General features: G+C 44.1%; 1 long non-coding RNA gene across 10 annotated transcripts in view; it reads left to right on the forward strand.

Moving 5' to 3' along the window:
• The window catches only part of LOC147363259 (uncharacterized), a 408,991-nt gene that overhangs the window by 657 nt on the left and 395,334 nt on the right, over positions 1 to 13,000 (forward strand). For 2 of the 10 annotated variants that reach the window (XR_015135899.1, XR_015135904.1), the window contains exon 1: positions 3,887 to 4,182. This is a non-coding gene — a long non-coding RNA (uncharacterized LOC147363259). Of the gene's footprint in view, positions 1 to 1,807; positions 1,887 to 3,882; positions 4,183 to 13,000 lie in introns of those variants that run through there. The other 8 variants (XR_015135905.1, XR_015135907.1, XR_015135898.1 and 5 more) reach the window with 7 other exon arrangements.

The raw sequence follows: 13,000 nt of genomic DNA on the forward strand, positions 1-13,000 counted from the left end.
TTACCGTTACCACTACATTTGTGTAATTATTGGCCTACAAAACAGTTCACAAGCTTTCTCTCATTTGATGCTCAAAGCAGCACTTAGCACGATGCAAGCTGGACAGGTGTGTTACCTCCGTTTTACTGACAAGGAAACTGGGGCTCAGAGCAGTTTGGGGAGCTTATCGGAGATCACACAGTTAGTTAGATGTCAAGTCCCAGGGTAGATGTTTCAGTGCTTTGTGAAGATGGCATATAGCAAGATCTATAGCCCACTGTTTCTTTGACACATTCACATTCTCTGCTTTGCTTCTTCCTGCCTCCAAGGTAACAAGTTGCTTCAGTGCCCTCTCCTGGGGCAAACTTTGGAAGCATCTCATCAGTGCTAGGTAGCTACCATCTGGTCCAGCATTCTACTCCTATGTATACATCCAAAAGAATGGAAAGCAGGGGCTCAAACAGATATCTGTATACCCACATTCACAACAGCATTACTCACCATAGCTAAAAAGTGGAAACAACCCAAGTGTCCCTCCCAGATGAACTGATAAATGAATGTGGTATATACACACAATGGAATACTATTCAACCATGGAAAGAAATGAGGTTTTGACACACGCTACAATGTGGATGGAGCTTGAAAACATTATGCTTAGTGAAACAAGGCAGTTACAGAAGGACTAATGTTGTGCGATTTCTCTTATATGAAGTACCTACAAAAGGCAAAATCACAGAGACAGAAAGCAGAATACAAGTTGCCAGGGGCTGGTGGGAGGGGAGAAGGGAGTAGTTTAATGGGCACAGAGTTTAGATTGGAGATGATGAACAAATTCTAGAGATGGATGGTGGTGATGGGCACACAGAATTGTGAATGTAGTTAATGCCACCGAATGGTACACTTACACATGGTTAAAATGAGAAATATTAAATATTATGTTATATACATATTTTACCACAAAAAAGCAGGCAAACACAACTCAAATATAAAACAACAACAAAATAAGAAGAAATAAAAGAGGGGGCAAAGCAAGCAGAGAAAGCACAGGGTAAAGGGTAGGGCTGGTGTGGGAGAGACAAAGGCATGGAAATGGAAGCAAGCCGAGGGAAAAGAAAGGGCCTGGAAACAGGTGCTGGGCCCAGGGCTCTGCGGCCGACCCGGGGCAGAAGGGCGTGTGGGAGGGAGCGCTGAGGCTACGGCAGGTCAACACCCCAGACAGCTTCAGTTGGAGAAAGGTGGGTTTTCTTTCACTGCAGGTGTGTACCTGGAGCACCTCCCTGGGGTGGGAGATGTGTCCATTTCCGATTTATTTAAGTGTTTTATCCCAGGAGTGGGATAAACAGCCATGAAGCTGAGCTGATATGTATGTCCATTTTGTTGTTAGGTGTACTTTCTAGATGCCAGTCCTTTCTCAGAGCCATTTGCTTTTGTAGAAGATTTCTGTTGGAGACGAGACTGGGAAAAAGCATTACATTTCCTGGTCACTGCTCCCTCTAATTTATTCTTACCTCTGAGTAATTTCTGAAAATTAAAGAAACATAAGAAATGGGTCCCCTTCAACTTATGGGGGCATTCCAAAACAGGTAAAATGTACCCTACAGGGGCCGAGCTCTTTACTATTGGTTTGTGAAATCTGCTTTTATCATTTAAAAAGTTTCACATTGCCCACACTGCCTGTTAGGAAAAGTGGAGATCAGGCTTTCAAAGGTGCTTGGGCTGGATCCTGGAAGACAGATTCTAAATAATGCCTGGTCTGTCAATTTGTGTGGTCATTTCTTGTTTGTTTAGAATTCTCTCTCTCTCTTTTTAAACTGCGTTTAAACCACAGGTGGAATAATCACAGCCTTTGCTTGAAGAATTCCCTGCCTGTCAGACCCTGAAGGCTCAAGTCTGTGGACAGAAGATGTGTGAGTACTGAGCTAAAACAGAGTATAGGCAAGACTTTTGTCTGTTCACCACTGGGATTTAAGAACTTAAAGGCCAAGAACTGGCCTCAAAAGCAAAGGAGTGGTGATCATTTTGTAATGTATAAAAATATCGAATCACTATGTTTTGCACCTGTAAAAAAAGAAAAAAGACGAGGCGAAGTCAATATATGCTTTAAAAATATATATAAAATACACAGATATACACACACACTTATGCATGTGTGCTAAGTTGCTTCAGTGGTGTCTGATTATTTGTGACCCTATGGACTGTAGCTGGAGAAGGCAATGGCACCCAACTCCAGTACTCTTGCTTGGAAAATCCCATGGACGGAGGAACCTGGTAGGCTGCAGTCCACGGGGTCGCTAAGAATCGGACCCGACTGAGCAATTTCACTTTCACTTTCATGCATTGGAGAAGGCAATGGCACCCCACTCCAGTATTCTTGCCTGGAGAATCCCAGGGATGGGGGAGCCTGGTGGGCTGTCGTCTATGGGGTCGCACCGAGTCGGACTGGACTGAAGTGACTTAGCAGCAGCAGCAGCATGGACTGTAGCCCACCAGGCTCCTCTGTCCATGGGATTCTCTAGGCAAGAATACTGGAGTGGATTGCCATGCCCTCCTCCAGGAAATCTTCCCAACCCAAGGACTGAATGCATGTCTTTTAGTCTCCTGCATTGGCAGGGGGGTTCTTTACCACTAGTACCACCTGGGATATTATACATATATATATATAATATATAAAGTAATTCCTTCTCACATCTGAGAGTCTCTCTCACACACACACAAAGCAAAGGAATTGAGGCTTGATGTTACATTCTGAGACCAAGGCAAAGGACCCCACACTCTGGGATCATGCTGTGACCTGCTTACGAGAAAGTAGGCAGCATGTTTTTGCTTGGTGATGGAGGCAGATGACTGCAATTCAGTTTTCACCAAATGATTTTGTTGTCTGAGTCCTGGTCAAATCTTCCCTTTTTATCTTATTTATAAAAACATCAATTGGTGCAGACTGAGCTTAACTGCAAGAGAATTTAAGCAGGAGGAGAGGAGCTTGTAATTCATACAAGCTACTTGTGAATCGGGGATTTCCCAGAAAGAAGTCCAAATTTGTATTTGTCTAGGAGGAGGGCAAGGAAGTAATTTTATTATTACTAATAACATAATGAGATAATCATACCTTTGAAATATGTTTTTCCCTTTGTTGAAGAGTTTTTCTTCATCTCTCCCCATTAAGCCTCATTTCTCCAGTGAGTTAATGGAGGCCCAGAGAAGTCCAGCAGTTTGTTAGGATCCACAGAACTGGCTGGGAGAACAGGCAGGGATTAGGACCTATGCTGTGGCATTTCCTTGGGATTTTTCATATGGCTTTTTCTGGATGTGCCCATTCCTGGTGCACAGTGGGAGACGCATGCTCAGTGCTTGGTGGGAGGGTACTGGATGCAGTGCGTTAAGTGTGGGGTAGCGGGTGGCTTGGGCTTCCCAGGTATCACAGTGGTAAAGAATCTGCCTGCAATGCAAGAGACACAGGAGATGCGAGTTTGATCCCTGGTTTGGGAGGATCCCCTGGAGAATGAAATGGCAACCAACTCCAGTATTCTTGCCTGGAAAATCCATGGGCAGAGGAGCCTGGTGGGGTATAGTCCATGGGGTTGCAAAGAGTTGAACACAACTGAGCACGGCACAGAGAGCAGGTGGCTCTTGAAAGTGCTCGTGTGGGTAGGTTGCTGTGGCGAGGTGATGGGAATTGAGGGCAGACCCTTTGCTAGAAGGAAGAAGTGTGAGCACTGGGGTCATAATACTGATTTGTGGTTCTCAGTGATTTCATTTGTTACTGGCCCTTTCCAGCTGGGTCCCAATAAGGGTCCTTCTACCAGGTGTCAGTGCAGCCAGTAGAATGAGACCCAGTTTGGCTCAGAAGTTTTGTTGATTGGAGAACGGAGAGGTGTGAGCCAGGCTCTAGAGCACAGGTTCTTCCCGTTAAGTGAGGCTGCATAGGGATCTCATCCGAGGGGAGCAGGCTGAGTTCTCGAAGGGCTGGCACAGCTGTGCTGCTCATGGCTGCAGAAGCCAGGGCCAGAGGCAGCGTCTCTGCACACAGCCCCCTGCCGGCATCTTGGACTGTGTCATGCCCAGTGCTTTTGCACATGGCCTGCTGAGCTGAGGCACTGCAGCCATTTCCTACCCGGAGCTCTGGTCTGAAGAGCCCACTACAAGGCCTCTACACTCAACCCTCTTTGAGCAAGTGAAACTAGACAAAGAACAAAGGAAACCCAGGTTAGACTTTATTTTATTATCTAGATTCTAGAATTGTTAATGGACTTTGCTGGGGACACATTCAGGCTGAGAGAGCAGGTGGATTTACCTACCATTTGCCTCCTCTCAGCTACTTCTGGGCCTGGCCAGCTCCTACCTCTTACTCTTAGGGGGCCAGGCAGCTGACTCCATCACCCAGAGATCAAATGCCTTCTTTTAAAGTTACTATACAGGTTGGGACAGCAAAGCCATTTCCTTCTGAAGGCCTTTGTTTAACATTCTCAGATTATCTGGGAGGAGTCTCCTTTCCCCAGATGGATTGGTTTGTTGGATTTTGTACATCTCACTTTATTCCAGAAGCAAGGAGTCTGACCTTGAGGAGACAAGGTGCAGGAAAGTCAGCTGAGACAAACCTGGCAGCTGCAGGGCAGTGGGCAGGAGGGTGGCCTATCTGGGCAGACAGCTTGGAGGCTAGGCTGGCAGCCCCAAAGGCAGCCTCCCTGGACTTCACCAGGTGATCCGACTGGAAGGTGTGCTGGGAGAGGGGCCACTGAGGACACCTTCAGGCTAGGTGCCCGATGACTTGGCACTGGGCACTGGATTCAGAGCTAAGACACCTGGCTCTAGCCGTGGCTTTTTCCGTTCGTTTTCTTCTCTGGGTCTTAGTTTTCTTTTCTGTAAAATGACTAGATGAATTCCAAAGTCACTTCTGCCTCTAAGGTTCTGTGTGATTCTCTCTGGAGGGGAGAACCTGCGAGGGTAACTCCAGAGGAAGCAGCTTCACAGTGGCCAGGTAGGAAGTCACCTGGCATAGCCATAGGAAGAATCGGTGAATGGCCGAGTTATAACTGTGAGCAAGCCGTGGTGAGAGGAGTAGGTTCAGACCAGTCAGGGAAGGAAGCTGATTTGAAAATGCCAGGAAAGTTATAGAAATAGAACTGCCTTATGATCCAGCAATCCCACTGCTGGGCATACACACTGAGGAAACCAGAAGGGAAAGAGACACGTGTACCCCAGTGTTCATCGCAGCACTGTTTATAATAGCCAGGACATGGAAGCAACCTAGATGTCCATCAGCAGATGAATGGATAAGAAAGCTATACAATGGAGTATTACTCAGCCATTAAAAAGAATACATTTGCATCAGTTCTAATGAGGTGGATGAAACTGGAGCCTATTATACAGAGTGAAGTAAGCCAGAAGGACAAACACCAATACAGTATACTAACGCATATATATGGAATTTAGAAAGAAGGTAACAATAACCCTGTATACGAGACAGCAAAAGAGACACTGATGTATAGAACAGTCTTATAGACTCTGTGGGAGAGGGAGAGGGTGGGAAGATTTGGGAGAATGGCATTGAAACATATAAAATATCATGTATGAAATGAGTTGCCAGTCTAGGTTCGATGCACGATACTGGGTGCTTGGGGCTAGTGCACTGGGATGACCCAGAGGGATGGTATGGGGAGGGAGGAGGGAGGAGGGTTCAGGATGGGGAACACATGTATACCTGTGGCGGATTCATTTTGATATTTGGCAAAACTAATACAATTATGTAAAGTTTAAAAATAAAATAAAATTAAAAAAAAATAAAGAGCATGGGACGTACCCACATAGCAAAAAAAAAAAAGAAAAAAGAAAATGCCAGGAAAGTTATAGAAGAACGTTTTGCCTAAATGATGGACAAGTAGGTGCTAGTAGCAGATAAGCCAGCTCAGGGTCTCAACTTGGTCAGGAATGGAATCCTTTTTTTTTTTTTTTTTAAGGAAATGAATCCAATTGGGTCTTTTATCTTGTTTAGAAATCATAAATTTAACGTGTATTGGGGTTAGTAGACCAGTTCAGGGGCTGTTTGGGGGCATGAGTTCATTAGAGTGGAGTATTTATGAGGCAAGGTTTAAAGGCCGCCATTCAACAATCCTTGGCCCAGGGCTGTTTGGGCTGCAGCTTTGGGCGATCTTTGGGAGTTGTGTTTTGCTGAAATGTAGTTTAGAACACAGAGAATTAAATGGCTTTGAAAACATTTCCCTCCCACCCCAACTAGTTACGTTCCCAACACCGTGTTCAGTTTATAAACTGAACCATGGCTATAGTTCAGTTTACAAACACAGATGAAGTGCCTACGTGTCTTTCTACGTGCAGATACAGTATGAGGTGTTTCAAGGAAAATAGCAATGAACTACAGTAGGGCCGCTGCAGGTGATGCAAACGCTTTCCAAACTGTAATAAGTTTTGAGACTTTTCCATTTCGTATTTGAAGGCACATCAGCACATACCTACACTGTGACTTCCATGAGTCTTTTTAAAAGCTACAGACCTCAGTCTTGGTCTCTGGAAACGTTTTCACAACTGATAGGCCATACTTTGTCCTAATCAAAATATGGTAGAACATTGTTTAAAATATGGTGTGAGCTCTGTTTAAAAAAGAAAGGTTCTGGAATACAAACTGGTTAGGAGAATAAATGAATGCCATCTCACTGGACACTTGGCAAAGGGAAAGGACATGCTCTGTTTTTGAACATCTGTGTGTATTTCATTTGCTCCTCTGAGCCATGTAATATGTAGTATGTAGCCATGTAGAATGAGCCTCTGCCATTCTTCAGATAAAGAAACTGGTGCTTGAACTTGTTAAGTGACTTGATAAGGGTCATCTAGCTAGTAAGAGATAAAACCAGGTCTTTCTGATTCCAAAAGCCAAGCTCTTATTTCCTCATTCATTCAACAAATACGGAGCATTTCCCACTAACATGCTGCCTTCACATGGGGTAATCTGCATACTCAACTCTTGAAATAAAACATGATATTAATACATTTTTTCAGTTAAGCGCTACTTTAAGAGCTACCTGATTTCAGGAAAGGGAGAAACGATGTGGGTTGGAGAGGCTTGGCAAGATGTCTCATGGGGACTCTCAGGCTGGGTCTCAGAGCATGGAAAAGATTTGCAGGGACAGAGAATAGAGAGGAGATTTAGAACAAGTTGTGTCTTGGGAGAGAATAACCAGGAATAGATGGTTTAACTTTGCAATGTTACAGCCTTTTGGGTTGAATATATCTACTCAAAATGGCCTTTCACTCCCCCAGTACCGGAGTGGGTAGAAGTAACCTGCCTTGTGTTACTCCCATCTGTCTTAATAGTGCTTGTTTCCAAGTCCAGAAAGAGAACTTAGAGGGATGAGAATATAAATAATTACTCTTTGGCAATTTCCACATGCTTCCTAAAATGATACCCAACCCAAATTACCTTTCTACAGGTATACCTAGACAGCTGAGGCTTAATAAATCTGAAATAATAATGGGAAAAGCTGTGAGAGTAATGATTTTAAAAGCCCTATGTTTCCTTGGGGAGTGTGTTACCAGCTGCACAGACTCCTTTCTGTGTGATCAAAACCTTTTTGTTTCTTTTAAAAGTAAGACACTTGTAAGAAAGTGCTTCATTGGTTGAAGAAGTAGTTGCTTGGCTGCTGGCTTGATTTTTGAAGACAAACATGATGTTTCTGGGTGTCAACCTGAGCAAGGTATTTTGTTCAGCTTCTCAGAAGTTGCCAATAAATTTAAAAAAGAGATTCTCAGGGAGGCGGTTGTGGTGATTGACTTATTACTCCCCATGCTTACCCCATCCCCCTCTCTTCACCTCTTCACCAGCTCTGAATAACCCAGAGGAGTTAGGATGGGAAGAGAGTGCTGTGGGGCTCTAATGTTGATCAGGAGAGGTTGGAGCCTGGGGTTGGAGCCCCAGAAGGACAAGGAGGCTCAAGGTGGTGTCGCCTCTTATCCACCACACTTCTGCCCAGGGGACAGCTGCAGCCGCCATCCTCTCCTTTGTCACTGGTGGTGACTGTTGGGAACATTTCTCATGGGTTTGGGAGGAATGTCCAGGTTCATCCCTTGAGACCCATTAATTCAGTTGCTTGGATGTTCTAGTGATGAGTTGGAACACTCAGGCAGTGTGATAGAGAGAGTGTCAGCTTGCAAAAACAGCCTTAGCCCCAGGCTGTTCTACTGTGTAGGCTTAGTGAGTTCTTTAAGATGTCTCCATCTCCATTATGTGCCATCTAAGATGGTTATACTACATAATCTTCATGCTCCCTCCCAAGTCTGTGACTAGAGGCTAAAGTTATAAACCCCGTCACCCCTCCTTAGGGAACAGATGCTGCTGCTTTGAGCTTGAGTCACAGACAGTGGCCCTCACCTGCCCCTATCCACACTCCTCTAGGTCAGGATGCAGTGGTTCAGTCCAAATTGTTTGTCCTTTTAGAAAAAACAGCTCCTGCTTGACACAGTCAACAGAATTGTGAGGAAGAACCAGGGTGACAAAGTGTGCTGGTTTGCCTGAGGCTGAAACAGTTTCAAAGCTGGCAAAGTCCTGGGGAGACTGGGACGAGGTGGTCACCCTGAGAAGGACAGTGTTTACCCACTTTGTGTGAAGGTGCTGCTCAACCAGGGCCACTGAAGGGGTCACTAAGAGATATAGAAACATTTTAGAAAACTCCGGTTTCTCTTGGCAATTAAGGATTCCCTGGAAGTCTCTTCAGGGTTCTGTTAGACAAATGTTGAAATTTATTTATTTATTTTTGATTTAATTGTTTTATTTAAAAATGTGAATATTTTTATATGCCAGGAATTATATCCTTGAAGCAATGTTTATTTATTTATTGGAGTATAATTGCTTTACAATGTTGTGTTAGTTTCTGCTGTACAATGAAGTGAATCAGCTAGATGTTATATATATCCCCTCCCCCTGGACTCCCCTCCTATCCCCATTCCACCCCTCTAGGTCATCACAGAGCACCAAGCTGAGCTCCCTGTACTATACAGCAGCTTCCCACTAGTTAGCTGTTTTACTCATGCTGCTGCTGCTGCTGCTAAGTTGCTTCAGTTGTGTCTGACTCTGCAACCCCATAGACGGCAGCCCACCAGGCTCCCCTGTCCCTGGGATTCTCCAGGCAAGAACACTGGAGTGGGTTGCCATTGCCTTCTCCAATGCATGAAAGAGAAAAGTGAAAGTGAAGTCGCTCAGTTGTGTCCGCCTCTGCGCGACCCCATGGCCTGCAGCCTACCAGGCTCCTCCGTCCATGGGATTTTCCAGGCAAGAGTACTGGAGTGGGGTGCCATCACCTTCTCCGATTTTACTCATACTAATGTATATATGTCGATCCTAATTTTAAGTGATAAGACGTTTTCTCTGCTCCATATCCAGGCCTGTGTAACTAAGACCCTTTCCATCCCAGAGACTAGTTTGGCTCTGGTCTAATAGATCTTGTACCAGATGTCCCTGAAACAGTTACTTGCTCATCACAGTCTCCTCATCCAGCATTCACCTGTCCAGTGCAGGAGTCATGATCCATGTGAGTCTGATATGACCGTGGTTAGTGTCTGCACCAGTCCTCACATATCCTCCCATCCCTCACCCTAGAAATGAGTAACCTCCCTTCCAAAACCGATGCTCTGACTGGGCTACCATAAGAGAAACATGTGACCATAAGAAAGCAGGAGCCGTAAGAGATGAGTATGCCTAGGATCCAAGATATCCTGATTTAGGTGATTTATTCTTAGAGGGAGGGTTCTGAGAGTGGCTGTAAGAGTCTAAACAAGCTTCGGTTGGCACACTTATTCCCTGTGGCCAATAGCTACTCTCTGTAGGGATCTGACAACTTCTCTCTGGGGTTTGGACTCGTCTTCCCATTTCTTCTAAAGTTCTTTTGAGTTGAAGAGCCATGTAAGTGCTTCCCTCATGTCTCTTCCCTTTTATTTAATTCTACTTCTACTCTTAGTTTTTCTTACTTGAGCCTTCCTTCTCTCTATGCTCTGGTGGCACAGAACTCTGAGCAGCCATTTTATAATTTCTAAAATCTATTTGAATCACATAATTTATATACAGTTATTTTTAGTTGTTATAAAAATTCAAATTTTGTCAGTTAGATGAATGAGAATGGTATGGGCTTGGTTTAGTTCATGTTTCCTGGGGTCTCTGAATGACAATGTGGGGTAGGCCTCCCTCCATCTGCCGCCCTCTGGATAACCTGTGTTAAACTGTGATATAAGTGAGAAATACTGTTCTATTGTGTTAGGTCACCGATTCTGGGGTTGTTTGCTACAGCAGTTGGTCTACCCTGACTAACGTAAGGCATTTCATATAATGGCAGAATACTGAAATCTTCTTGGCCTCTTAAAACCACACCAGCCAGGCTCTGCCCTTCCTGGCCTGTATGTGAAGCTGAATTCCATTTCTGAAGACCCAGCTTAATAGGTTTGAAAACCCAAGTAACTAAATAGAATTAAAATAGCCTTTCCCCCTTCTCTGTTTCTGTCTCTCTCCCTTAGCCATCCTTTCCCCATTGTCTTTGTGAACAGTCTTTTCCTTTCTCTCTCCCAATTTACAAAAGCAAAATGGAAATGTTCAAAGGTTAAAATAGGCCAGTGATTCTTTGGCTATGTCAACACATAACAAATTGGGGTGGAGAATTTTAACAATTAAAAGCATTTCTTTTTCTGAGTCTTCTTTTGGCCTTGAATACTATCTAGATAATTAATGCCACCATGCTATCTTTTCTTCTCTCTTTGGGTGACTAAATATTTGCACCTCAGCTCCCTCCTTTTTGTGTATGTGTATAGAAATAATTTCAATGCCCTCGCTTAAGATCTGGCAGAGAAAAATATCCTTATCCCCTTGGAGAAGGTCATCCAATTCTGGAAAAGCTGCCTCAAGAAAGGACCATATACATGTTTTGTAAAAGCATGATTATTAAGTTTCAGGTTTATTATCATGCAAATGCTTCCATTTCCCCTCTTACTCCACCCAATCCCCTCCTATAACTGTGAATGAAATGACATCTGGGACGTTGGGAATTTAACCAGCCAGTCAGGAAGGCGGAATGGTGTTTCCTCAGCCAGGGGTTCACAGGGGTTTTCAGAGAGCCTTCGCAGGGAACTTAAGGAGTTGTTCCTTTAAACAAGGTGCTGGCTTATCTCACATTTTAAAACTCCCTTTGCTTTCAAAGTTAAGTGTTTATCTCCTCTGGAATGTGAATTGGTACAACCCTTTGGGAAAGCAGTTTGGCAACATGCATCAAAAGCCTTAAAAACGTTTGCTTATTTGACCCTGTAGTCCCACTTCTTGGGCCTTATCCTAAGGAAATAATAGGAGATGTGACCACAGATGTGTGTACATGGATGCTTATCACAGTGTAATTTATGAGAGCAAAACTCATGAAAACAGCCTAAATGCTGAATAGTAAGGGTAGGACAAGCCTACTGAATAATGGAATATTATGCTGCCTTTAAAAATAATGTTTCCCCACAAAAATTTAAGGACCTGGGAAAATGTTCATGATAGAGTTAAGGGGAAAAAGTATACAAAACAAATTCTCACCTTATTAAAAAATAGTTTATTGAGGCACACAGGCATGAAAGGCAAGGAATACATACAAGCAAGAAGAGTTTGCTTCTAACCTCAACACTGATACGTCCTAACTGCCTAGCATGGAACAAGTGATTTAAACCCTCTGAATTCTTTTGCAGGGTTGTGGTGAGGATCTGAAAGAATGCTTTGCAAATTTCCTCGCATGTAGTGGTTGCTCAGTAAATGGTAGTAGCTGTTACCATTATGATTCTTATCACTACTTTTTTATTAGTGGTTGGAGTCTGTCAGTGACAAAGTTCAAGCCTGTGGGGACAGCCTTCCTGTTACTCTCAGCTCACTTCCCACTATTGTCTACCTACTATCTTCTGTGAGGTGGTACTGCCCACACTCCAAATAAAACAAACCCCAAGCCCTGAAATGGAAATTGTCACAGGGATAAAACCTCCTGGAAAATCCATGGATGGGGACATTTGGAGGAGAGCAGAACTTCCTCTGTGTGTTCAGACAAAGCGAGTCAAGCACTGAAGAAAATGACTTACTTATTGGGTTGAAAACAAATGATAATACATAGTTTGTGTGGTGCTTCATTATTTAAAGTCCTATTACCTCATGGGAGGAAGCATTCCTGTGAAGTAGTTCACACAGTTTGATTGCCTGTATTATTTATCTATTACTATATAACAGATCACTCCAACACATTGTACTTACATCAGTTATCTCACAGTTTCTATGGGTTAAGAATCTGGGTGCAGCCTACCTGGGCTGAGGGTCATCATGGCCTGCAGCCAGGTAAGGGCAGATCTGCAGGCTTCTGGAGGCTCAACTGGGCAAGCTCCCTCTGTGGCTGTTGGTAGGATTCAGTTCCTCATGAGTTGTTGGACTGAGGGCCTCAGTTCCTCACTGGCTATTGGCTGGAGGCCGCCTTAAATTTCTTGCAATGTTGGGCTTCTTCTGAGGAACTTATAGCGGTGAGGCAGCCAGCTGCATCAGGGTAAGCAAGTTGAGAGAGAAAAGAGAAAAGTCACAGTGTTTTGTGATCTAATCTTGGAATTGACATCCTATTACTTTTGCCGTATTCTTTTTGTCAGAAGCAGTCCTGGATCTAGCCTGCACTCGAGGGAGTGGAAGTTACACAGAGGCATGGATACCAGGAAGTTGGGACATTTTGGTCATTTTAGAAGGTAGCCTACCACATCCCTTTTTTACAGGAGAGGGAACCAGAGCTTAGCAAGGATGTGTGACTTTCCCTAAATCATCCATGAAAGTGAAAATGAAGTCATTCAGTCGTGTCTGACTCTTTGCGACCCCATGGACAGTAGCCCGCCAGGCTCCTTCATCTATGGGATTTTCCAGGCAAGACTACTGAAGTGGGTTGCCATTTCCTTCTGCAGAGAGTCTTCCCCTACCCAGGGATCGAACCCAGGTCTCCTGCATTGCAGGCAGACTCTTTACTGTCTGAGCCACCAGGAAATA

Source organism: Bos grunniens, chromosome 11 (genome assembly GCF_055505025.1).
Source record: "Bos grunniens cultivar Pamir isolate PY7600 chromosome 11, Bosgru_T2T1.0, whole genome shotgun sequence".
Classification (NCBI taxonomy): Eukaryota; Metazoa; Chordata; class Mammalia; order Artiodactyla; family Bovidae; genus Bos; species Bos grunniens.